Genomic DNA, 26,063 nt, shown 5'->3' on the forward strand with positions numbered 1-26,063 from the left:
CTCAGAAGCCAAGCTGCTGACACCTTGATCTCAGACATCTAGAATTGTAGAAAAATAAATATCTGTTGTTTAAGCTACTTGTTCTGTGGTACATGGTTATGGCAGCCCCAGAAAACTAACACAGAACCCCTCAGATATAAGGTTGTCTTCACTTTGGGGTGATTAGCTAGAGAACTGGCTGTTTCATTGATGTATCTCTCTCCCTCTCTCTCTCTCTCTCTCTCTCTCTCTCTCTTACACACACACACACACACACACACACACACACACACACACACACACACAGACAGTTTCAGTGTGTAGTGGTCATTCAGTATTTCTAGACATGAATCCTCCAGCTTGATGTTCCCTACTATTCAGAATGTAAAGTTTTTGATTAGCTCTTCCCCCACCCCCTTTGCAATCTTGTATCTCAGTGTCACCTTCAGCTGTGTTTAGTGCTTCTTGAACACAAGACTTGCCCTTTCACTTTCATTGGAGAATAAAATTCTGGCTGCCTGAATCTCTGCAAGGGACTAGGGTAAGGCGGTATATGAATGTTATCTAAAATTTCAAGTCTCTCTCATGCTGTTTTCCTTTAAGCCTCATCCTTTGCCATGTTTCAGAGCTGCTCTGAGTTCTCTAGGACAAACTTCTTAATTTGTACCCTCTTGGGCATATATTTTAGGTTTAAACTCTTCCTTAAATCACAGTTGTCACCACTCCCCTATCTGCTTTACATTTTCCTAAAATGTGAACAAGCCTCTCCATTTCCTTGCTAGATCATACCTTTTCTATGCCTTTCCCTATTCTTTTATCGAAGGAGATGAGAGAATATATTCAATCCATCATTTTAGCTGCTAGGCAACTTTTGGAAAAGAAGAAAGATAAGGAGATTGTAAAAATACTTTTTTTTTCTTACCAGATATTGGAGTTGATAATGAAATCAAAATTCTAAAGACTGCTTTTTTTTCTTAAAGTTGCTTTTATAACCAGTAGAAGGTAAAATTAGGTCTGTGAACTGAGTGAGCTGCATGTCATCTCTTTGCATTTCAGTTTCCCCACCCATCAAATAATTGGATAAGACTGAGTAACATGTTCTCCAATCTAAGTGGTTATTAGAATTATCTTGGTTGCTTGTTTATAACCCAGATCCATGTGCCAAAAGGTCAAAGATTTGGATTCCATAGGTCTGATGTAGAAAGTGTGAGGCTAAATAGTTCCTTTGGGCTCCTGACACTTGGATATCTTAGTGAGTCTGTGAATTTCATTTCTATTCTTTGATTTCCTTTTTAACTGGGAACTCTTTTATGAAGGATAAATATGCCAAATATTTCAATAATTGCGCCCCATTTAGAGCTTTAAACTGAGCTTCAATATTGCACAAAATAGGTCATAAATTATTAACAAGTGGAAGCATATAGTTGATATAGTATCTGGGAGGAGCAGGGTGGGGTAAGGGAGAGGATGATAAGTAATTTTTTAAAAATCCATATTTTATATGTGAAAAGTAGAATACTTCTTTTCATATAAGAACCTAAAATTAAATGCTACAACTTTTTTCTTATGTTACATGATATTTAGGAAATAGAATTTATTCTCAGAACACAGAAATCTCACTGGTCAGGGCAGGGAACATGGTGTCATGAGATTTTCAGATTTATCCAAAGGGAACATGGGTTTTAAGAGATTGCAAAGCACTGCAGTGGTGAGATGGATCATTTCTGAAGAAAAGTGAGAAAAGAAAACCATTAAGTTCAACTGTCACTCTTCCAACTGAATACTGAAACCACTTGGGAAAAAGTTTTGAGTGAGGTTTACAGTCAGAAGCAATGCTGGTGTTTTTGAGGTTTGCTTGTGAATTGCCATTTAGCTGTACTACAGACTTCCTAGAGATGTGGTTAATTGCCATAGTTTGAAGCTTTCAAAAGTGTTAATTTGCTGTTACATGGGGCTAACTTATTAAAGGGTTCTGTACATTTGGATTAGTGGATTTATGTGTTGCATTATGGCTTGGTGAACAGAGAACTCAAGAGGCTGGGACTTCCATTCTACTTTCACAATGACGTGGTGTATGAGCTGCAACAGGTCACTGAGTATTTTATCTTTAAGTCTTTGTATATCCTATAGTGCATGTGAGGGTGATTTGGCTCAATTTTGTCACCCCTGGACCACCAAAGTTCGTTTGGCCGATTGACTTACTTGGCCGATAAGGTAAGTGTCTTCCTTCCTTCTTGATTTAGAAGATAAACAGAGGCATGTAATCCATGACTTATTTATTACAGTGATAGAGGTATGGTAGTGATGGTGGTAGTAGTCTTACATTAAGTCACTCCTTCACTCCTTATTGTAAGAGGGAGACTATGGAGACCAGAACATAAAGTCTAATATTAGAAGCAGTGGATCTAGAATCAAGAAAGCCCATTTGGGTCCTGGTTCTCCCAGCTCTGTGAACTTGGTCAGGATGGTTTCAGCTTTTCAAGCTGCAGTTTCCTTGTTTGTAAAGTTGAGATCATAATAGCTAGCTGATAGGGTTGCTTTCAAAACTGAAGGAAATAGAATTAATACTAAGATTGTGTCTAACATGTTGTCCTGAAGATGATGGGACCCTTGGCAAATTTTTAAGTCAAAGAATGATGTGATTGGATTTATGTTTTACTAAATGTGAAGGATGAATAGGAGGTTCATAAAACTAGAAAATAAGATCTTTGAAGTAGGAGGAGTTCCCTGATGGCTCAGCAGTTTAAGGATCTGGCATTGTCACTGATGTGGCAAGGGTTCAGTCCCTAGCCCAGAAACTTCCACATGCCTTGGGCTCAGCCAAAAAAAAAAGAAGCAGGAAGATGGATGAAAAACTTATAATACAGCTGAAAAAATATATGATCTTAAAGCATAAGATGAAATGAAGAGAATGAGACCTTCTTGAGGGATGAGAGAGAAAGTCTCTTGAGAATAAGGACCATGTTTTAATGCATCAATGAGTCTAGCACTAGTACAATATCTGGTGTGTATGGTAGGTGCTGAGAAAATATTTCTAATTCAATCATAGAATTGACTCATTTGATTGAAAGTCATTAAAAAAGGTAATATGGTGAGAATTTTATAATTCTAACTAATGTGGTTTTCTCATATTTCCTGTTCTTAACTCTCTGCCTCTTCTTGTCTACCTCCAACTTAGGGAGCTAGGCATTTGCCTTCTTTTCTTCAGCAAAGGAGTGCCAGGAAGACAGTAGACTTTATTTTTTATTTATTTTTTGGTCTTTTTGCCTTTTCTGGGGCCGCTCCCATGGCATATGGAGGTTCCCAGGCTAGGGGCCTAATCGGAGCTGTAGCCGCTGGCCTACGTCACAGCCACAGCAACACAGGATCCGAGCCATGTCTGTGTATCTACACCACAGCTCACAGCAACACCGGATCCTTAATCCACTGAGCAAGGCTAGGGATCGAACCGGCAACCTCATGGTTCCTAGTTGGATTCATTAACCACTGAGCCACGACGGGAACTCTGACAGTAGACTTTTAAAATATGGTAATGTCCATGAGTTTTGGTTTCTCAAAAGGGCCTCATCCCATGTATGGGAAGGATACATGGGGAATCAGAGTAAGCATCTCCTTCACAGAACAAAATCTCCTTATCCTGAATGTGGAAGAGATTCCGAGGAGACATGATGAGACCTGGTGGCTTTCTGGGGCCATGGAGGTGGGCTGAGGGTGGAGGAATACATTTGGAGGTAGGAGAGCAGAGAAGATTTCAGTGTCTGTCCCTGGGGGGAGCTTCCTGGGGTGGGGTGGGGGAGAGGCAGCTCTAGTACCTGCCCCCAGCTGACGTATAGGCCTGACGGGTGTTATATGGCATGGCCTCAGGAGTTCACAGCAGATGGGTCTGGAACCTGGAAACACAGCAGAATTTTCCAAAGATCAGAGCTCTGCTGTCTCATAGAATTTTTCCCACACATAGTTATTATTCAGAGGGACATCAGGGTCTAAAGAGCCCTTAATGATGGGAACGATAGGGTGGGGTGGGAGGATGAAGTGCTGTGTTGCCAAGGACCAAAAACTGAAGTCTAGAGGGAGCCAGGACATCTGAGAGGATGACAGTGTAGACACCCACTCTCCTCATCCATCCTGATACCTCAACACCATGAGTTCTGTGAGTCCACACCCCCCAGAATTCTGATGCCACCCTGGGGGAGGCTGAGGAAGCTGAATTGAACTAACTCACACTAAGTCTATGCCACCCAGTAACATGGAAACTCACAGTATAAACTGAATTCAGTTCTAGAGAAACAAAGAAAGTTCTCGACCACCTCATTTTGTCAACTGAGATTCAAGCTCCCTACACAAATAATATTTTTGGACATTTTGCTGGAAGTAAAGTAGGCATGAGTTTAAGTTGCTGCATGAATATGTTCTGCGCTGCACAGGCCAAAATACACCCAGGATATTGACTCAATATAGGAACCCAGTTTTCAAAAGTCTTGACAAATGGGAGCCTGCTAAGGATGAAGAGAGAATAATAACCATGCAGTGTGAGAAAGCATCCAATGATCTGGGATCCTTAGCTGAGGTGCCAACAGTTTTCTAGGATTCAAAGAGCAGAATGCAGACCAAGGGTAGAATTTCTGCTAGCCTTGATGTGGCACTTACTATCTTCCAGGCACTGTCCCCAGTGCTTCAGATAGGTTAACTTTTGATTCTTCCAACAAATAAGCAATAGGTACTATTATTAGTAGCTGCATTTGCCAGGTAAAGAAATGGAGATGTGGAGAGATTACATCTTTTGCCCAAGTTCATAGAACCAAGAGTGGCAGAGCCAGGATTCAAATTCAGGTTTGCACCAGGGTTCATGGCCTCTTTTTGCTTCCTGTCATGTTCTGAATTCATATAGTAAAAACTTTTACAGTTAGAATAGAGCACTGGCCTCAGAAGCAGTGATTTCCCAGGGAGTGGGTTGGGCAGGTGTCATGGGTTTCCTGGAGAGAATCTGAGATTCTGGTGGAGTCGGACATTGGATGGAAAGATGCGGTGGCCCCTGATTCTGAACTCCTAGGATGACATTATGGCCATGCGCATGGATGTGGAAGTTCCCTGGCTAGGGACTGAACCCGAGCCACATCAGTGACAATGCTGGATCCTTAACCATTAGGCTACCAGGGAACCCTGTTGGTTAAAATTTTGAAAAGTCTGGCTTGAAATAGGCTTTCTTGGAGTTTCTGCTCTGGCACAGTGGGTTAAGAATCCGACTGCAGCAGCTCTGGTCTCTGTGGAGGCTCAGGTTTTATCCCTGGCCTGGCATGGTGGGTAAAAATGATCTGACGTTGCTGCAGCTGGGTGTAGGTTGCAGCTGTGGCTCCAATTCATTCCCTGGTCTGGGAACTTCCATATGCTACCATAAAATAAAAATTAAAAAAATTAAAGAAAAAAGCTTTTTCCCTTGTGGCATGGAAGACTTGCTCAAGAAAAAACTGCAATAAAAATCAAGCTCAGTCATTCAGCACCCATTTTATGTACATAATCATGAGTATCTGAAACATAGCAGACTTTTAAAAGTGAAAATGTTTTATTTATGGAGCTAACTGAGCTCATTGAGGATGACTGGCAAAATTATTTTCAGATCCTTCTATACTTAAAATAATTTCTAGGGGTGACTCTCTCTCTTGTTTGTTGGTTCTGCTGTCTGAATTTCTGAGGGTTAGTTTCCTGTACATTGTTTGGAATTTTGGCTTGAGAACTCATCTTGGGTGGTCCTCCATCCATCCTCTGCTTCGTCCATCTGTGCTCACTCCTGTGTAACCTGTCTAAGATATGATGGTGGGTCCACTGATAGTGGACTATCTCATTACAGTATTGGCAGTGTCACATTCTGTGGTCCATGAAGGTCTATCCCTTAGGAATGCCATCGGTTTACAAGTACTTGTGAAGTTCACGACATGCATTTAGAAAATGGATGTGTATAATGAACTGAGTCCAGACTTCAACTTGTTATATGCATACACTGACTTTTCCAAGGAGGCGGTCATGTAAAAGTCAAGTGAAAATTGTAAGCTGTTTTAGACTGAATTTTGTCAAAATTTTCTACTTTGGAAAAATGACATTACTGACAGCCTCTCCACTTAGGTTTTTGAGTCACCAATACCTTGGAGCCCTCAGTCTGCTTTTGTAGCTACGGAGAGTGAGAGTGACTGCTACAAAGAGTTGCAAGTATCCAACAACTTCTTTATATCTTTTTTAGTGTGATTGTGATCAAGTACTTACATATTGAAATTATACAATTCTTTCCTTCTAGTGATTCTTTATATTAAAGATAGACATACTAGTTTTTTAAAATCTATGTGTAGGTAGGTTAATTTTTTTTATACATTTCACTTTGGGTAGAACAAAGGGCATTACAAAATATTTATTATAAAATGGAGGGTTGAGGATTTATAGAGACTTCATTTTGCTTTGACTTTCTATAACCTCCAAAACCTCAAAATGAAACCAAGCCAAAACCTCTACATTTTAAAACCAGGGCTTCCTTGAATCTTGACTCAGGTTTACTAAAAGAATATATGACACTTCACAAAAGTTGGTAGGAGGTAAGATTTCCGTGGAGGCCAGTGTGAAACAAATAGCAGGTTTAGGAGAAACCATTATAAAAATAAAATTTTTCTTTCTCAGAATATTTTCAGAAACTTACTATTTATATGACATATTGTAAAGAGCAAGTTAAATAAGCAAAAGTGTTGTGACAAGACCGCTGTATCCATTCTACTAGAATATTTATGTATTTTTCCCTTCTCTAATTCTCTTACCTACGTGATCTGGTATCAGAGGACAAATTTAGATTCATGATAGCTGAGGTGAGAAAAAAAGATGACCTTCCTTTTTTATTTTTTATTTTTTTGTCATATGTAAGCGAGTGTCTATTTTTTTAATTGAGGTATAATTGACTTAACATTAGAATTGTATCAGCTGTGCAACATAGTGATTCAGTGATTGATTGCAAAGCGAGCCCAGTTAACATCAGACACCACACATAGTTATAAGTAATTATGTGCAATAGGGAATTTTAACATCTACTCTCTTAGCAAGTTTCAAACATGACCTTCCTTTTTTAACTCAACATTGCTTTGGGCGTAAGAGGCATCTATTCAGTGGAAGTTCTTTTTGCCTTTTCTGTATTCCCCTCTTTGGAATATCTTTTCTGTCTTTATCTTCACTCTTTCAAGTCCTATGTTCTATATTTGAGAGAATAAATGGACAAAAATATCTTATGAAAAAGGGGAACCAAAGCTTAATGAGCTAAGAGTCATCTTGCCAAATAATAAAATGTATTGTAAACCTATACTGGAGTTCCCGTCGTGGCTCAGTGGTTAACGAATCCGACTAGAAACCATGAGGTTGCAAGTTTGATCCCTGGCCTCACTCAGTGGGTTAGGGATCCAGCGTTGCCATGAGCTGTGGTGGAGATCGCAGACACGGCACGGATCCCACGTTGCTGTGGCTCTGGTGTAGGCCAGTGGCTACAGCTCCGATTAACCCCTAGCCTGGGAACCTCCATATGCCGTGGGAGCGGCCCTAGAAAAGGCAAAAAGACAAACAAACAAACAAACAAACCTATACTGAGTAAAGTAGCATGTTCATGGTACAAGAATAGGTATAAATAAAAGAGATGTTACAGAAGCAGACTCTAGTTTATGAAAAATTGTTATGATAAAAATTACCTCAGAAATGAGTACAGAGATTGTCAAATAAAGGGTGAGTATACAATAGATAAAGCAATGAGAGAAAATTAGCTTATTGCATGTTATGCATTGAAATAAATTTAACAGAATTTATTTTTTACCTTTATTTTTTATTTTTTTATCATTTATTTATATATATATTTTTTCTACTGTACGGCATGGTGACCCAGTTACATATTCATGTGCACATTCTTTTTCTCACATTACGTGTTCCATCATAAATGACTAGACAGAGTTCCCAGTGCTACACAGCAGGATCCCATTGCTAATATATTTCACAGAATTTAAAACTTTTGTTTCAATGCCCGCACCTGCGGCATACGGAAGTTGCTGGGCCAAGGATTGAACCTGCGCCTCCACGGCAACCCGAGCTGCTGCAGTGGGCTTCTTAACTCCCTGTGCCATAGCAGAAATTCCTAAAAGTTTTTAAAATATAAAATAATAGCAGAGTAGTTCCTGTTATGGCTCAGTGGTAAGGAACCCGACTAGGACCCATGAGGATCTGAGTTTAACTCCTGGCCTGGCTCAGTGGGTGGGTGATCCTGTATTGCTGTGAGCTGTGGTGCGGGTCACAGACACATCTCAGATCCCATGTTGCCAGGCTGTGGTGTAGACTGGCAGCTGCAGCTCCTATTTAACCCCTAGCCAGGGAACTTCCATATGCCACAGATGCGGCCATAAAAAAAAATTTTTTTTTTAAATTAAAAATAGCAGAAAATATAGATGGTTAGTGCCATGATCTCAGAGAGGGAAATAACTTCATAAGCAAAGCTAGAAAGCAAAACCAGTGAAGGAAATCACAAAGGAATAGGTTGATTGAATTAACGACTTTAAGTTTTGTTTTGATTGATAGTAACAGTAGTGCCACCTTTGCCAGTGCTCACACCATGCGGATGAAAAGGTCTCCCGACCTTCCCAGGAAGGGGCCCCGCTGATGTTCACAGGTGTGCAGGTTGTGTCCTGTACAAGGGCGTGACAACTAAGAGTGCCACTCACATTGTAGACATCTCTTACTTTGAAATGTTTTAATATTTTTGTTATTTTTTTTTAGGTTTCAAAGATAGACTCTGTGTATATTTATTATGTCAGTTCCCTGACCAATTAACACGTCTTCTCGCAACCATTTGACTTTGACTCATGAAGAAGGCACAAGTTCAACATACCAAAGATTTTGTTGATGTCACAATGAACAATGCTTCCAACACTTGAAGGCACTTTATACTTTCATGTGCATCAGAAAATATCTTAAAATGAAAAAAATTCCCTAGTGGTAAAATTTAGCTAAATTTTGTGTTTCATTTTGCAGTTCACGGTGTTTATTATACTGTGTCTATTTTACCAAAATGATATTGCAGAATTTTCATTTTAAGTCTAATAATACTTTCATTTGACATGAATGACTATATAAGTACATCATACTTATTTACCATTACCACATAATGATCTAATTATATCAGAGCTATTATTTATTGGCTGTTGTGAAAGTTTTATTATACAACTTTGCTCTTAAAGTTTAGTGGCTCAAATAAATAAATATTACACATTTAATAATTTAAAAATATTACACATTCTAGGGCAAATGTGTGAAATGATAACATTATTTCTGCTCAGAATTTGAGAGCTAAGAAAATAATAAATCATGATCAGAAAAAACAGAAAATGAGAATCCACTAAAGAATAAAGTGAAAGAAAATTACTTGGGTCACTGAATACTGTAGGGGAAGGAAAGGAAATGATCAGTCTCGGAAGACTCTAGCGCAGACACTGTACAGAGGGGGCAAGTGGTAAATTCACCCTCTATTTTCATGCCAATAAGAATGGATGAATTCCTTTTAAAAAATGAGGAGTTCCCTTGCGGCAAAGTATTTTAAGGATCTGGTGTGGTCATTGCAGCAGCTCGGGTAGCTGTTGTGGCACAGGTTTGATTCCTGGCCGGAAATTTCCACATGCCATGGATGTGCCCCCCCTACCCCCGGCAAAAAAAAGAGAGAAGGAAAAAAAGTAGATTCTATTAAGTGAAATACACTTTGTGTTGATTCAGCTATACGTCCATATATTTGGATATTAAACAGCAGAACCCTCTTGGTGAAATTATCCATCTCAAAGAAGACAAGTTTATCTTGCAGAAGAAAGCACAGATAAGAGGTTTTTGGAAACTTTTTACATAAGAATTCTGACAAATAGTGAGAAAAAAAAATCTAACTACTGTCATTTTTTTTTTTTTAAAGCTGAAACCATTCTTTCTTTAAAAAAAAGGATTTTGTAAACTCTCCAAGGATGGAGAAACAAACCTGAGTAAAGGAATTGGGGGCACAGATTGGCAGATTTTTATTGCTCAATTGTTGTAGAACAGGAATAGAGTGAAATGCACCACAAACATTTTATTAAATGTTTAAATTGTAAAACTCTTGGAAAAACACAATTATTGATGGGACAGAAAACAAACTACTTGAAGATGAGACAATGTTAACATGCTATTAGTAACTATATATTATAAATAATTATGTGATTAGCCAAACAACTTCACAGCCAGAGAGAAATCTGCAAAACTTAATGCCAATGGGATTGTCTTCATTTGGTAGAAACCATTTCTGAATTTGACAACATTATGACTTGATACTTATGCATAATCCAAAACATCAACAGTAAATAATAATAATGTACATAGGATGAAATACAAAACCAAAATTAAGATTATGAGATGAAATGAATTCATCAAGGTAATGCTAATTGTTATTCAGTTATTTTAGATACAAATAGTGGTGTGCTGATAAACTGACTCTTAAAAAAGAAATAAAAAAGCCCTGATTTGCGGCATTTGACAACTTCAATGGTAACACAGAATGGTAAATTGAACACTCCTAATAAGGCTTATTTCAAGCCCCAAAGGCTTAATAACTGGCTCACAAAATTTCTGCATATTTAACAGTAGGTTTCACCACATGCACATACAGCCCAAGATACATAGAAACGATGATAACAGTTCCTCGATCTGTGAATTTCAAAGTGCAAGTTTCATATTTCTACATGTGACTATTCGGACAATTTTGTCCCATAGGCAATACCAGCTCAAGTATGATAATATACATATATTATATATGACTACTTACAAAGATAAAATCTGAAAATCTAAAATCAGGTGACAGTAAGAGCATGGAGGATCATAGAAAACAGACCAAACTGCAACAAATGATTTTGAAAATGTCAGACTATCCTGTATTCTACTTTCTGTGCATTTTTAAACTGGGAGGAAATGAGACAGCAAAAATCTCTTTAACAACACTGAGCAGCTTTTAATCTTGCACAAACTAACTGTTTTGCAGTCTCGATAAAAGTCGAAGACTATTGAAAACACATTTGCTGAATATAAGTATTTAGCTATCATTGAATCTTTAGAAGAAAATGCAGTTGGTAACATCATGTTAGTGAAAACACAAGTAGAGGCAAGGTAAAAACTCTTTTAGAATTTTTCATGGTATTAATAAAGTTATTAATCTAAAAATTATAAATATAAGTCAAAGTATACTTGAAAAAAATCAACATTTATATGTATTTGGTTAGTACCAATTTATCGCATTTTTAAAATGTGAATGGTATACGCAGAATGATGCAGAAACCTAAAAGACATAATATTCTTGACATTTCAAAGAAAGTAAGAAATTTCTTTAAAAAAGAAATTTTGATTATAAAAAAAATATTATTGTTAAATAGATTGCAACTTGTTGACCTAGATCTGAACCCATCTGTTTTAGACAAAAATTGAAAGTGAAAAGACAAGTTTTGACTGGGAATCATACAATCAAGCCGTTTCTGATCCTAAACTAAAAATTTCCATGTTAAGAATTTTGGTTCTATATTAGATGCAATGTCATCCTGAAGGAAAGTTTCATGAAGCTACGAGATATACTGTGCCTGTTCTGGTGTTCTAAATAACATGACATTTGAAGAAATATGAAGAATATGAAATACTACAACCACATAAAAACTTACAATTGCCATCTACTGCTGACCATAACAGAGAATGTGAATATTTGAGAATCTAAAGTCTTTACACTGTTTTCCAGTTCTAGATGATTTCTCTGAGATATTGCAATTTCATTATTGACCGGTTTGCTGCAATAATTTCTGGACATATTTCTAAATACAGGCACCTTGGAAATACGGTACTGCAGGTTCATTTCCAGGCTACGCCACAAAGCTAATATTGCAGTAAAGTAAGTCACACAATTTTTTTGGTTTCCCAGTGCACATTAAAGCTCTCTTTACATTATTGGGTGCAATGTATAAAAAAAAGGTACACACTGTAATTAAAGAATACTTTGCTAACCATCATCTGAGCCCTCGGTGAGTAATAATCTTTTTGCTGGCAGAGGTTTTGAAATATTGTGAGAATTACCAATACATGACACGGGCACAAGAAGTGAGCAAATACTGTTGGAAAAGTGGTGTCAGTAGACTTGCTATTGAAGAATATAGTTTCGAAAAATTAAATGTTCTTAAAACTACTTAAGTTGATCTGCAATATCTCAAGAAAATCAGCAAGTAAGTCTGAGGTGATTTCTATGAGAAATGACATGCTGGAGCAGCTAAGAGCTGAAATCATCATTAAGATTTTATTCCCATAAAACAACTATTTAAATATATATTGGTGCTGCTTGTAATTATTTCGATTAAAATTTTCATTTTCTATTAGTTTATGCTTGGAAATAATTTTTTTAGTTTATACAGAATATTTTTGTAATTTTGTATGTTGTAGAAATAAAGACTATTCCAATAAAACCTTTTACTTAAAGAATTTTTTTCCTTTTTTTTTGAAAATGCAAGGGAACTTCATTTTATTTTTTAATTGAAGTATAGTTGACATGCAGTATTGTTAGTTTCAGATGTACAACATAGTGTTTCAAATTTTAAATACAATACAAAATGATCATCATGATAAGTCTAGTAACCATCTGCCACCATACGAAATTATTACAGTATTACTAACTATATTCTTTATGCTGTATACTATATCCCATGATTTATTTATTTTATAACTGGAAGTCTTAATCCCTTAATCCTCTCACTTATTTTTCCCAATCCCCATCCCTCTCCCCTCTGGCAACCACCAGTTTGTTCTCTGTATATCTGAGTCTGTTTCTGTTCTGTTTTGTTCTATAGATACCACATAAAAGTGAAAACACATGGTCTTTTCCTGTCTGACTTATTTCCCTAAGCTTAATACCATGTTGTTACAAACACCAAAATTTCATTCTTTTTTATGGTTGAGTATTTAATAATACTACTAAATGATAATACTATTATTATTTATAATGATGGACAATATCACACATCTTCTTTATTCATTCATCTATCAATGGACACTTTGCTTCCATATCATGACTATTGTAAATAACAGCCCAGTAAACATCAATGTGCATAAATCTTTTTGAAATAATGTTTTTCTTTTCCTTGAATAACCAGATGTGGAATTGCTGGATCATATGGTAACTCTATTTTTAATTTTTTGAGGAACCTCCATGCTGTTTCTACAATGGTTGTACCAATTTACATTCCTAGTACACAAGGGTTTCCTTTTCTCTACATCCTCACAACACTTATTTTTCCTTTTTTTTTTTTTTAAATGATGGCCCTTCTGACAGGTGTAAGGTGATACTGTGGTTTTGTTTTGTATTTCCTTGATGATGAGTGATGTTGAGATCTTTTCATGTGTTGGCTGGCCATCTGCATAGCTTGTTTGGAAAAATGTATATTCAGATGCTCTGTCTAATTTTAATTGTTTTTTAAAAGTAACTTGCATGTGTTCTCTATGTATTTTGGATATTAATTGCCTTACAGGACACATCATTTGCAAATATCTCCTTTATTCAGTAGGTTGCCTTTTTCACTTTATTGATGGTTTTATTCACAGTGCACGTTTTTTAGTTTGATGTAGTCTCATTCGCTTATTTTTGCTTTTGTTGCTCTTCCCTGAGGAGACAGATGCAAAAAAAAATATTACTAAGACCCATGTCAAAAAGTTTACTGCCTAAATTTTCTTCCAGGCATTTATGGCTTCACATCTTATGTTTAAGTCTTTAATTCATTTTGCTTTATTTTTTAATATAATGTAAGAAAGTGGTCCAGTTTCATTCTTTGGACTGTAGCTGTCCAGTTTTCCCAGCAGCATTTATTGAAGAGGCTCTTTTCCCTGTTGTATATTCTAAGAGCATTATTTCTAATATGCTCATTGTCTGGGCCATAGTATTTCTGATTTTGCATATTTATTTCTTTATCTGTGATTATGTATAACTATCTATAAAAAAATCATATAGTAGGAGTTCCCACTGCTGCTTAGCAGTAATGAACCCGATGAGTATCCATGAGGATGCAGGTTCATCCCTGGCCCTGTTCAGTGGGTAAGGATCCAACATTGCTGTGAGCTGCAGTGCAGGTTGCAGATGTGGCTGGGATCTGGCATTGCTGTGGCTGTGGTGTAGGCCAGTGGTTGCAGCTCTGATTCAACCCCTAGCCTAAGAACCTCCATATGCTGCAGGTGCGGCCCTAAAAAAAATCTATAATATACATTTTACTGTATTATTTTATATTATTATTAGTGGTAGTATTTTACTTATTCTCTAAAATGGTTATAAATAATATTTTATTGACAGCACCATGATTTAATATGCCTCACTAAAATATCATGTTAGCTATTTTTGAGTGAGTGTTCAAAGGACAGTTTCTTAAGTTTATTTCAACACCAATTTTTAATGCTATTACAGTTGAAAATTTTTCCTCAGGAAAATTTTCAGTAAAAACATTATCATTGATCTTAAGCGAAAAAATTAAGTACTAGAGGAACATCGTGTAAATTTTAATAAGTGAGAAAAATTATAGATGTTTGTTTTTACATATTAGATGGTTATGTAGACCATCTTGCCAATTATCGTGACTTCCTGCTACCATTAGTTATTAAGATAAAATGTGCACATGGGGTGTAAGTCTGTATCCATCTGTCAAATAGTCTTCTCATTCATTTTAATTGCTGCGACAAATATTTTGGTAGATCCAATGAGCTTTGAAGGTAGGTAACAAGAAGTAGAACATTAATTTCTGCTCCTTTCTTGTCGTTCACTTATGTTTGCATTGATAATAGGGTATTCAGTCCATATTTATTTGCAGGAAACGTTCTAGACACTTGTCCATATCTAAGAATAGTTTAAATAAAACTGGGTACTATAATCTATAGATCCATTTTTTAGGCACATGTAAATGGTAACACACTGAAATCCTCTGAAAGGAAGGAGGGTGGAAGGGCAGTAGTACAATCTTCCACATTTCATAATCTCATCTTCTCTCCTATAACTTATATGTGATCCAAGCAAAGGTCCCAGGGCTCATGTCTCTATTAAGTATCAGTAAAGTTTAATTTCTATATTTTCTAGAGAAAAAAATCATACAAAGAGATATTTCAATGTTTTTTCTTTCTGTTCCCCTAGTGAGCCATATTTACATACCCTTTATGCCAAACTCAGGCAATTGGAAATGAGCTTAAATTAGGAAAGGTGTTAGGATGTTGAGCTGCCAATGACGATGAATGTTCACTGTGATTATGTGTTTTGTGTATTATCACTGAATATGTTACCAAAAAACTCAACAGATTTTTGCTACTTGAAAATTAAAAATTTTAAAATGCTTTTTGCATATAAAAATTTAATGCTATTGGAGAAATTGAAAAAGAGTTTTGCAAAAAATGTGGTAGAAAATGAGTTATACTATTTTCTGTTTTCTTTTTTTAGTGGACCCCCAGCATGCGAAAGTTCCCAGGCCAGGGATCAGAGCAGTAACCAGTGTCACAGCAGTAACTAGTGCCACAGCAGTGACAATACCAGAGTCTTAACCTCTGGGGCATCAGGGGACTCCAACATCCTATTTTCTTACAATCAATAAATTTAATAGTTAAAGACTTTTTATAAATACATTTTAAAAACTGTCAAATACATTTTAAAAAGTCACAAGGCAGGAACAAATGATTCATAGAACTACAAGTGACTGGGAAACATGAAAAAAAAAACTCTCAAGTAAAAAATGAAATGCAAAATAAAGCATAAATAAGATTATCATCATCCCTCTATCAAACTACCTGTTGCAAATGGTCTCTAAAGATAGCCACCCATAATTCCTCCATGGCTATACATGCATGTTAATCTCTTATCTAGAGGGGCCATTTATTTCTTCTTTAGAATCAGAGCTGGTCTTGTGACATGATGTGAAAACAGAATGCAGTAGAAGTGAGGCTATGCATCTAACATGTAAACATCTGCATTGCTGGTGTGCGTGTAAATTGATAAAACTTGACCATATGGTAGTTCCATGTTTAATTTTTTGAGGTACCTCCAAACTGTTTTTTATAGTGGTTGTACCACTTGGCAATCCCACCAACAGTATCTAAGATTTCCAATTTCTCTGCATCTCTGTCAACACCTGTTATTTTCAGTATGTTTAAAAAATAGTAGTCACCCTAAGGGCTCAAGGTGGTATCTCATTGTTATAATCTGCATTTCTCTTACGATTAGTGATGTTGAGCAATTTTTTCCTGTGCTTGTTGACCATTTTATGGCAACTTTGGGAAATGTCTATTTGAGTCCTTCATTCAAAAGAATTGAAAAAAAGTCCCAATGAGATATTTATACACTCATATTCATTGCAGCATTATTCACAATAGCCAAGAAGCGGAAGCAACCTAAATGTCAGTTGATGGATGAATGGATAAACAAAATGTAGTATATACATAACAATGGGATATTATTCAGATTAAGAAGGAAATCTTTTCACATGCTACAACACGAATGAAACTTTAGGACATTATGTTGTAAAATATTATGAAAAGACAAATGCTGTTTGATTTCACTAATATGAGCTATCTAAAATAGTCAGATTCACAGAAAGAGTAGAACAGTGGTTACCAGTAGTTGGAGGGAGAAGGAAATGGAGAGTCATATAATGGATATATTTTCAGTTTTCCAAGATGAGAAAGTTCTGGAAATTTGTTGTACAAAATATGAATATACTTAATGCCACTGATGTATGCACTTAAAATTTGTTAAGATGGTAAGTTTTTTTTTTTTTTTTTTTCCTAATGTAGAAATTTCAGGGCCAGGAATTGACCCTGTCCTACAACATGACAATGCTGGATCCTTAACCCATTGCACCACAAGGGAACTCCAAGATGGTAAGTTTTATGTTATGTATTTTACAGTAATTTTTTTTAAATGATAAAGCTTTCTCAAAAGCAGCTGGACAAAAAAAAAAATCAGTAGCACTAAAATAAAATTCATAATCTTTGTCTAGGAAATAATAATATAGGCCGAGATTCATAAGGATGTTCATTACAGTGTTATTTCCAATAGTTAATTAATAATTTATTATTGAAATTTGCAACCACAGAATTAGGGTTGGTCACATGAATTGTTGATATATCTATATGACATTATTTTGATGAAAGGAAAAAATTTCATAGTAAAATGTTAAGTGACTAAATCGTGATACAAAAATGCTTTACACAGTGTGATCTATTTAAATACATATATACATATATGTATGCATAGCTATTTGTTATACATATGATATAATTATACATGGATATATTCTCATATGTATTATATGTACACATGTGACCAGTTTATTATATAAACTGGACTTGGTAGGTTGCAAATTCAAGTAACTTTATTCTTTCACATGACAGCCATTTTCAAGTAAACTCTAGACACTCACTCTTCCTATTGCCAAGATGAACTTATGGGCAGATCCTTTAGCTTTTCTAGCCATTTGAAGGTAAAAAGTCTAGTCTAGACGAACATCAAAGCTTCAGTCTCTTGTTTAATGTTAGCTTCTTTCCTGGCCCAGCTTCAGAATCCTCAAAAGGGAACTGGTTGTTTTGTTTACAATTGTCCCACTTGGTTCTTTCATCTTCCTTTCCACTCACTTGGCTGCCTAGTTACCACCCTGCTGGGTTGAACGACGGTAGAGAGGAAAAGAGAGGTCAGAAGAGATCACTGCCATCAGCCCTTTGGATGTGACAGGTGGTTACATGCACTACATGCATATTCTCAAAGGATGCGTTGGTTCTCCTGAGAGACCATCTCCCTGCTCCATATTCCTCTCCTAAAGATGCCTTCCTGCATCATTTCTTATTACTGTCTCAGCCTTTACTGAGTCCATCTCTATTTTAGATATCTTCTTGGATGTGGTCCCTTTTGAGACGATTACAGTCATCATTCTTATAGTCCAGAAAAAGAGAGAAACAGGGATCTTGATCCCAGTGAAGTTTCAAAGTGCAGGCATTTGTTAACTCAGGCTTTTTTGGGGTTCTTTTTGGCTGCCACGACTGCTTCCTCTGTCCTCCTCTTTCATTTTGTGAGGAGTGAATCAAATACTACATGTGTGCAAACTCCAGAGGGCCCTGGCCAAGCTATCCAAGTATTTTTCTTGATCCCTTACTTGGATCAAGGGAGGGTGAAGCACACATCCCATAGGTGTAGGGTGGACAGTGCATCTGCTCTTGATGCTCTCTCGAAGACATAGTTTCCCGATTTCCCAATTTTAGCTTTACTGACATTTGGGGCTGAATGAGTCTTTGTTGTAGGGCTGTCCTTTATCCTGTGGGATGTTGAGCAGTATCTCCCAGGCCTCCACTCTCCAGATGCTAGCAGCACCACCCTCTGTTGTGGTAACCAGTGTGGTCTCCAGCCATTGCCAAATGTCCTTAGGGGATAAAATTGCTCCAACTGAGAGTCACTGATCTTTCTTTCTTCCTACATTTCTTTCTACAAACTTCCCTACTTCCTAATGACTTCTTCACCTTCCCTTTCTTAGGACGAAGATGAGCGGTGAGCTGTGCTGGCAAAAGAAGACCTCAAATGCAAATCCTGCATAGATGTTCTAGGACCCTGCTTTAGGATGTGGGGATACTGGCAGTATGTAAAACCTTGGCCAAGCCTGAGATAGGAAGAGTCCTATTTAACACCTTGCTGTTTCACATAAAATTGCAAAAAGACCCCAGTGGTGGATGAGATAAGAAAACACACCACATATTAATAGAGACTATCTTTTAATACTTCTTTTATTTTTCCCTTTTTGGCCATCCCTTGGCATATGGAGTTCCCAGGCCAGGGATCAGATCTGAGCCACAGTTGTGACCTATACTGCAGCTATGACCTATGCCACAGCTGCAGCAATGCCAGATCCTTTAACCCTCTGCACTGGGCTGGGGATTAAATCTGTGTCCCAGCGCTCCATAAATACCACCAAACCCACCGTGCCACAGCGGAAACTCTGGGACTATCTTTGAATGATAGAATCATTGGTGATTTTTCTTGCATTATAACTTTAATATTTTATAAAATGGATTCATTCATTCATGTATAAAAATATTTTAAAAAATAAGACCAAAAGAATCCTACCAATTGTCAAGATCTAACTCAAATGCCATCTCTTTCATGATGCCTTTTCAGATTACCCAGCTAGAAATACTTTTTTTTCTTTCTTCTTTAACAATAATTACAGTTATTATAACATTATTTAATCTTTACAGTCACCCCATTAACTAATCTTTTGCTCTTCCTGTTTTACAGATGAGGAAACTAAGCTTAGAAAAGTAAAACGTTGCATAACTCACCTAATACTACAAGCTGGTAAATGACAGAGCTGTCACTCAAACCATCTCTTCAGTTTATTTCTAACCTCCCACTGTGCTGGCCACTGGGCACCTGGAACTTAATCATGTTTTAGGTGAAATTAAACATTAGTAAGACATATTTCCTTCATTTGCATAGTTTTCCCCAACTAAATTATAAACAACTTTTAGAGAATTAGACTATCAAGCTTCCTTTAAATAGCTTTATGAAGGGCCACAAGGTAGGTAGCTTGTTGAAATAGTGCTCAGGTGAAATAAGATGGTAGACACATAAGTTAAATATAAACATTAACTAAATCATAGTTTCTATTATCATAACTACTGAACATTATTTTGTAATACAATATCATAAATCATTAAGATTATCTGGCATGTAAATGCTGACATGAAGATACATACTTAAATAGATGATCTCCTGCCTAAATTTTAGTGTCATCAGTATTCAAGCAAAAGGAGGGGCAATTAATTCATACTACGAAGAAAGATGTTGTTAGATATACTGAACTGATTTTAAGACAAAATTATCATGTGAATTCAGCCAGTCCATTGCGGCAAACTGTCTTAAATGCACACTCAACAGTAATGACAGAGCCCATGATGGTTGAAAAAAGGAAAAGTAATAGCTAGGGAGGCACAGGCCCTGGCAGTGGGGGAGTGGGGGTGGGGTGTCCATGCCAGATCCTTAAGTTTGGGGAAACAAGGGCAAGTGAGTCCTCATTTGGTGAAGGAGATGAGGCTCCCTGGATGTGGCCAGGCTTGGTCATAGTGGCTCAACAACTGGCAGAATAGAGTGAAGAGGCTGGAATTTTTCAATCCTATAAGTATGTGGGGCTGGTATAGACAGCAACTGGTACGTGTGCCATGGAAAAGTCCTTCGTTTCTATTACTGTGGCCAAAATGGTTATCTCGAGTCTTTTGGAATATCAGTAAGAACAGTCAATGGTAAAACTCAAAGAGGGAGATTTTGCACCAATGATGCTCAAAAATGTCATCCATGGACAAACATCAGTATTAGCTGGGAGCTTACTGGAGATGAAAATTCTTGGTCCCTAACCCAGACCTAATGAATCAGAATCTATGGAGTTGGGACCCAAGAATTCACATTTTTAACCTGCTCCCTGGGGGATTCTTTGCATGTTAAAATTTGAGAGGCACTTTACAACAACCCCACCACATTCACCACCCTCACAACAGAAGAAGCCTCTTCAAGAATCCATTTAAGATGAAAGTTCCTAACTTTGTGTTGTCCAAGGCAGTGGACACTTGCTATATGTGGCAAGTGAGCACTTGAAATGTGCTTATTTATCTGAATAAAGATGTATTGTAAGCGTAAACCCTGGATTTCAAAGACTGAAATACATACTATGTATTTCATGTATTAAGTACAAAGAAAGAATGAGAAATACATCATTAATAATTTTTATATTGACCAAATATTGAAATGAAATACTTAGATATATTGAATTAAATAAAATGTATTATTAATTTCACCTGTATCTTTTACTCTATTGGGGTTACTAGGACATTTAAGCTTACAGATGTGGCTTGTATTATATTTCTGTACCCCAACATTGTTCTAACGTATCTCCTCAAAGGATGATTTCTTTCCTAGTCTACATTTTCTAGTTATAAACTAGCCAGGGCTCTTTTGAAACAATAACACAAAACAGCAAAAACAGCAATTGTTTCATGTTTAATGTGTGCCAGACCTTGTACTCAGCATCTTGCACAGATTATTTCATTTAATCCATACCATAACTTATGAAATTATTACCCCCAGTTTAATGAGTAGGAAACAGAAGCTGAGAGAGTTTAAATAACTTGCTCAAGGCTGCCAGGTGATATATGACCAAGCCAGAACTCAGGCTAGATCCATCTGACCCCAAATCACCTATTTTTATAGATTTCCCTGTACTTCCTATTATATAATGTACTGGAAAAAGGGTCATTTATTTTTCAGTGATATTTGTGTACATTAAGATGATGAGTATATTAAGTCTAAATCAAGTAGAAGGAAATCATGAGAAAATATAATGACAGAATCATCTCCATGTGTGATGTGTGAATCCAGAGTTGTTCAAGATTCAGGAAACTGGACATGATCTTCCTCATTTTTGCCTCTGATCAATGGGTGGGCTTTTCAGTCATTCCTAATTAACAACTCATAAACCTGGCCACATGGCTTTAAAAAACCCTCTTAACTTAGTTGGCAGTTTCTAGATCAGAAACAAACCAAGAAAAAGTTGCCACTTCATAACTCCATGAAATCACGCCATGTTATATCCTACCAATTTAAGGCTCTGAACTAGCATGGGTCACAGAGAGGCTATTAAAAGGAGGGTAGATTCTTTCAACTCTATTCCCCAGAATATCTGTGAATCTATGATGAAAATGACATTTAAAAAATGGAAAACAGACATAGCATCAGTCTTTGTTTCAATGCCTGGCCGAGGAGCCAGGAAGCTTGCCACCAATATATCACTCATTCTAACTGTTCTGTCAGTGCGTGTTATTGTTCTTACACCACATTGCCAGTGTGAACCTCAAAAACATAGCCTGTTTAGAAAAATCTTCATAGATGAGTAGAGTTTGCTTACTAACATCTGTGAAATGACCTAACACAAAAAATCAGAATATGGAGCTAGGTACTGAAGGGCAGAAAGGAGAAATTGCAATGGTGTACCTCATGACATTGAAATCTTTAAGCCTCTTCATCAAGTGAGATAGCACAGATTTCTTTTTATCAGTCCCATATTAAATAGTACTGGTTAATTACAAGGTCAACAAAAATTAATGTTCTGAGAGTTTATAACCAATAACCAACTTGAGTTGATCACAGCTAATCAGTCCCAAGCTATTTACAACCTTCATGGTGGTCTGTACAGACACTGGAGAATGTTCCCTGCGGCTTTTATGCCAATTCTTTGTGGGTTTTAGAGCCAACTGGACCCTTTCCACCAATGGCATCATCAAGGATACTTATACTTGGACAACAGAATTTCATCAACTGGAATTTTGAAGATTGTGTTTGTCTTCCTCACAATGTTTATTCTGTCCGACATTACAATCCAAGACTTCTCAGGTTCTGAGTTCATTGACAAAGATATTTTTAAAAATCTCAGCACTTTGCTTACAGATTGCTCAATCCATATACATCTGTAATACCATCACTGTTCAATAAAACAAGCCCAATCTCTCCCAAATCAACAGAGGTCAACTTCAAGAACATAGTCCTCAAAGTTAAGGTTATGAATGTTTCTTCTGCAGTAAAGGCTGACTGATAAGTCATTTTTTGGAGACCCAACCAGCAGTGCTGGAGTTTTGGTGGGAAATTACAGTACAGTTGACTCTTACACACTCTGCAGTGTACGGGCAGGGGGTGGGTAAGGGCACTGGCCCACCATGCAGTTGAAAGTCCGCAGATAACTTAAAGCTGGTTCTCTGTATCTGTGGTTCCTCATCTTTGCAGACAACCAACCCTGGACCGTGTAGTACTATAGCATTTACTGTTGAAAAAACCCCACATTATATGAACCTACACAGTTCAAACCCGTGTTGTTCAAGGGTCAACTGTAGTTGTATGCACATAGATCATTTTTGCAGCTTATGCTCAGGTGACTACTTAGAAGACACTGTCTCTGGACTTGTTTGAGATCTTTTTTTTTTTTTTTAATCAAGTCCTTAGGAAACCCAAATTCTAATTGCCACTTAGAGTTCCCAGAGCTTGAATGTGCCAACTCCTATATTTTCATAACTCACTCAGAATCTTATCTAATATAAAATGCAAGGGAATAATGTCTAATGACAGTTTTTTCCACCTGGTAAATACTAGCTTTCACTTGCTTGAAAATTTCAAGATGAAGAGGGAACAAAGACGACTTCTTGATAGCAGAAACTCATGGAAACGTGACTCCTGCAGTCTAGCCAGTGGTTAAAAAGCATCATCATGGGCTGTAGCCTTAGAACCAAATTAAAACCATCAGCTCAGCCTGACTGTGATGTGGCCATAACATTTCACCACATTAAATGTGTGATAACTGTGCATGGGTAGGTAATGTGATTTGACAGTGTTCATTGTCACCACAGAGCTGTCATGTCTGAATTGTTTTCTCAATCCCAGAGAATCCATGTCCATCATGAGTCTCTATTCTGGCCTAATGTACTGTGGCAGTAATAATATATGTAGGCATGGAAGAGTCCACGTCAGGGGAAGCAAACGAATATTTACTGAGTACTCACTATGCCTCTGTGGCCAAGAGTTCTAAGGTGACCCCCAATGGTCTCACGATTCCTGAGTCCACTCCGTTGTGTCATCTCCTTCCCTTGAGTATGTGAAGGACTCAGGACTTGCTTCCTACCAATGCAGTGTGTTGAAAGTGATGGGATGTCACACCCTTGATTAGGTTACATTACATGACAAAGGTGACAGATTGTCATCCCTGTGATTAGATGATGTTACATAAGATTCTTTCTTAGCAGAGATTCTCCTTGTTGGCTTAATGAAGTAAACTGTCATTTTGAGTAAGCCTACATGGCAGAAAAACAAGCAAACAAACAAACAAACAAAAAAAAAAAACAAGACAAACAATCTATGGGTGGTCTCTAGGACCTGCATATAATCTCTAACAAAGAGCCAGGGCCCCCTCCATCATATAGCCACAAGAAAATGAATTCTGCTGATAACTTAAATAAGCTTGGAAGCAGACCTCTTCCCCAGATAGAAATGTAGCTGGGCTGACATCCTGATCACAGCCATGTGCCATCCTGAGCAGAAGATCATTATAAGATGTCCTTGGACTTCTGACCTGTGGAAACTGTGAGATAGCAAATATATGAGTTGTTTCGGCTGCCCTATTTGTGGTACTTTGTGATGGCAATAGTGGAAAATGAACACATCGCCATCAACCGTGCTTCTGTTTTGCATGCTCCACCTTGTTTCATCACCTCAGAAACCTAGAAACTATGATCACTAGGCAGGACATAAACTTTAACAGGTTTTGCCTTTGTCTTAAGAAAATAGTCACACAGGTTTTCAGGGTTCTTGTCCATGAATTGAGGCGAACCTGCCTTGATATCCTGCATCTAAATTATGAGAGTGAACCATCTTTAAAATGGCTCAATACAAACCCTGCCCAGGGCTTTCACCACATCGCTCCCCACTCACCAAGCCATTCACCTGACAACTTCTGCTGCAAGTACCTGTATGCAAAGTTCTGGGAAATGATGTTTCTGGGAGCATCCCTCAGCCAGTGGTGGATGGAGCTAGAAGAGAAAGCCCTGCTTCCGTGGTCCTCAAGTGAAGCTGTTCCAAAGAGTGCTCTACACCATTTCCCACACATCCTCAGTGGGATTGAGACCCAGTTGCCCACAGTGGTAATTCACCCCTTAACACACCCTTTTAATGACTTCTTCCTGGACTTGATTCCCAACTCTTACCTTGACTCTCCTCTCAAAATAAATGGTTTGAACTACTTCTTTTCTTGTCACTCCTTCTGTGTGAAGTCAACCAAAGAGGTAGGGGCACTTCACAGTGGATGGAAATTTGGTAGAAACCCAATCAAGAAGGACAAAAACAAGTATGTAGATTATCTTAAAGAGTGCCCTTAAGAATGTTCTAGGAAAAGTGCATGTAAAGGAGAAAGAAAGTGCTCAGAAATGACTGCATATATTTGTCAAACTCCATATTGACTAGCCAAGTTTGATGAGTAACTGGAGCCCCAAATTCTTTAACACTGGGAAGGCAGTGTGCTGGATGGTTTGCACTGATGTTCACTGAATACATGTCTCCCCTGTTGCGAAATCACAGGCCAGCATTCTGATTATACATCAATCTCTTGAGTTTGGTTTGTGTAAGTTGGTCTCAAAAGTCCTGTCAGCTCCAACAACAATCAATGATTATTAAATTTATTGTGGTGATCATTTCATAATATATACAAATATAAAATCATTGTATTATACACCTGAAACTAATATAATATTGTACATCAGTTATACTTTAACAAAGTAAAAGAATCAGACTCTGGAACTCCCCAGATGTCTCTCTCTGGGCAAGCAGGCAGATTTCTTTTATTTATTTATCACTTGCCTCAATAATTCTCATTATGCAATCAAAACCACATGAATCCCAGTTATACCTTGAGAAATAGAGCAATTTTGTTTATGTTTCAGCATGAAGGAATACTAGAAAGAATATCACTAAGTGAATAAAATATATGTCCAATATGGACAAATAAGAAGGAGAAAATTCTTGTTTTCATGTTCCCCTTCTGCATGTGCAGCTCAGTATAGGGAATCCTTGTTCACTGCAGCTTTGGGTCCTCACTAATCTCAACAATCAGTCCTATTTCTTTTAATTTTCAAAATAATGTCCTTTAAAAAAGTACAGACTTGTGTGGTTGCCAAGGGGGAAGTTATTAGGAAAGCAATGGAGTGGGAGGTTGGGGTTAGCAGATATAAACTATTATACAGAGAGTGGATAAACAACAAGGTCCTACTGTATAGCATAGAGAACTATATTCAATGTCCTGGATAAACCATAATGGAAAATAATGTAAAAAAGAATGTATATATATGTACAACTGAATCACTTTGCTGTACAGCAGAAATTAACACAACATTGTAAATCAGCTAGACTTGAATTGAAAAAAATTGAAAAATAAAAGTCCCTAAACACACTGACACAA

At 37.2% G+C, this 26,063-nt stretch overlaps 1 long non-coding RNA gene across 1 annotated transcript; it reads left to right on the top strand.

Moving 5' to 3' along the window:
* LOC110256546 lies at positions 354-25,832 on the top strand. The gene is made up of 3 exons (XR_002338175.1): positions 354-2,193; positions 16,831-16,917; positions 18,561-25,832. It is a non-coding gene; the product is annotated as an uncharacterized LOC110256546 (long non-coding RNA).

This window comes from Sus scrofa, chromosome 13 (assembly GCF_000003025.6).
Source record: "Sus scrofa isolate TJ Tabasco breed Duroc chromosome 13, Sscrofa11.1, whole genome shotgun sequence".
NCBI classification, from domain to species: Eukaryota; Metazoa; Chordata; class Mammalia; order Artiodactyla; family Suidae; genus Sus; species Sus scrofa.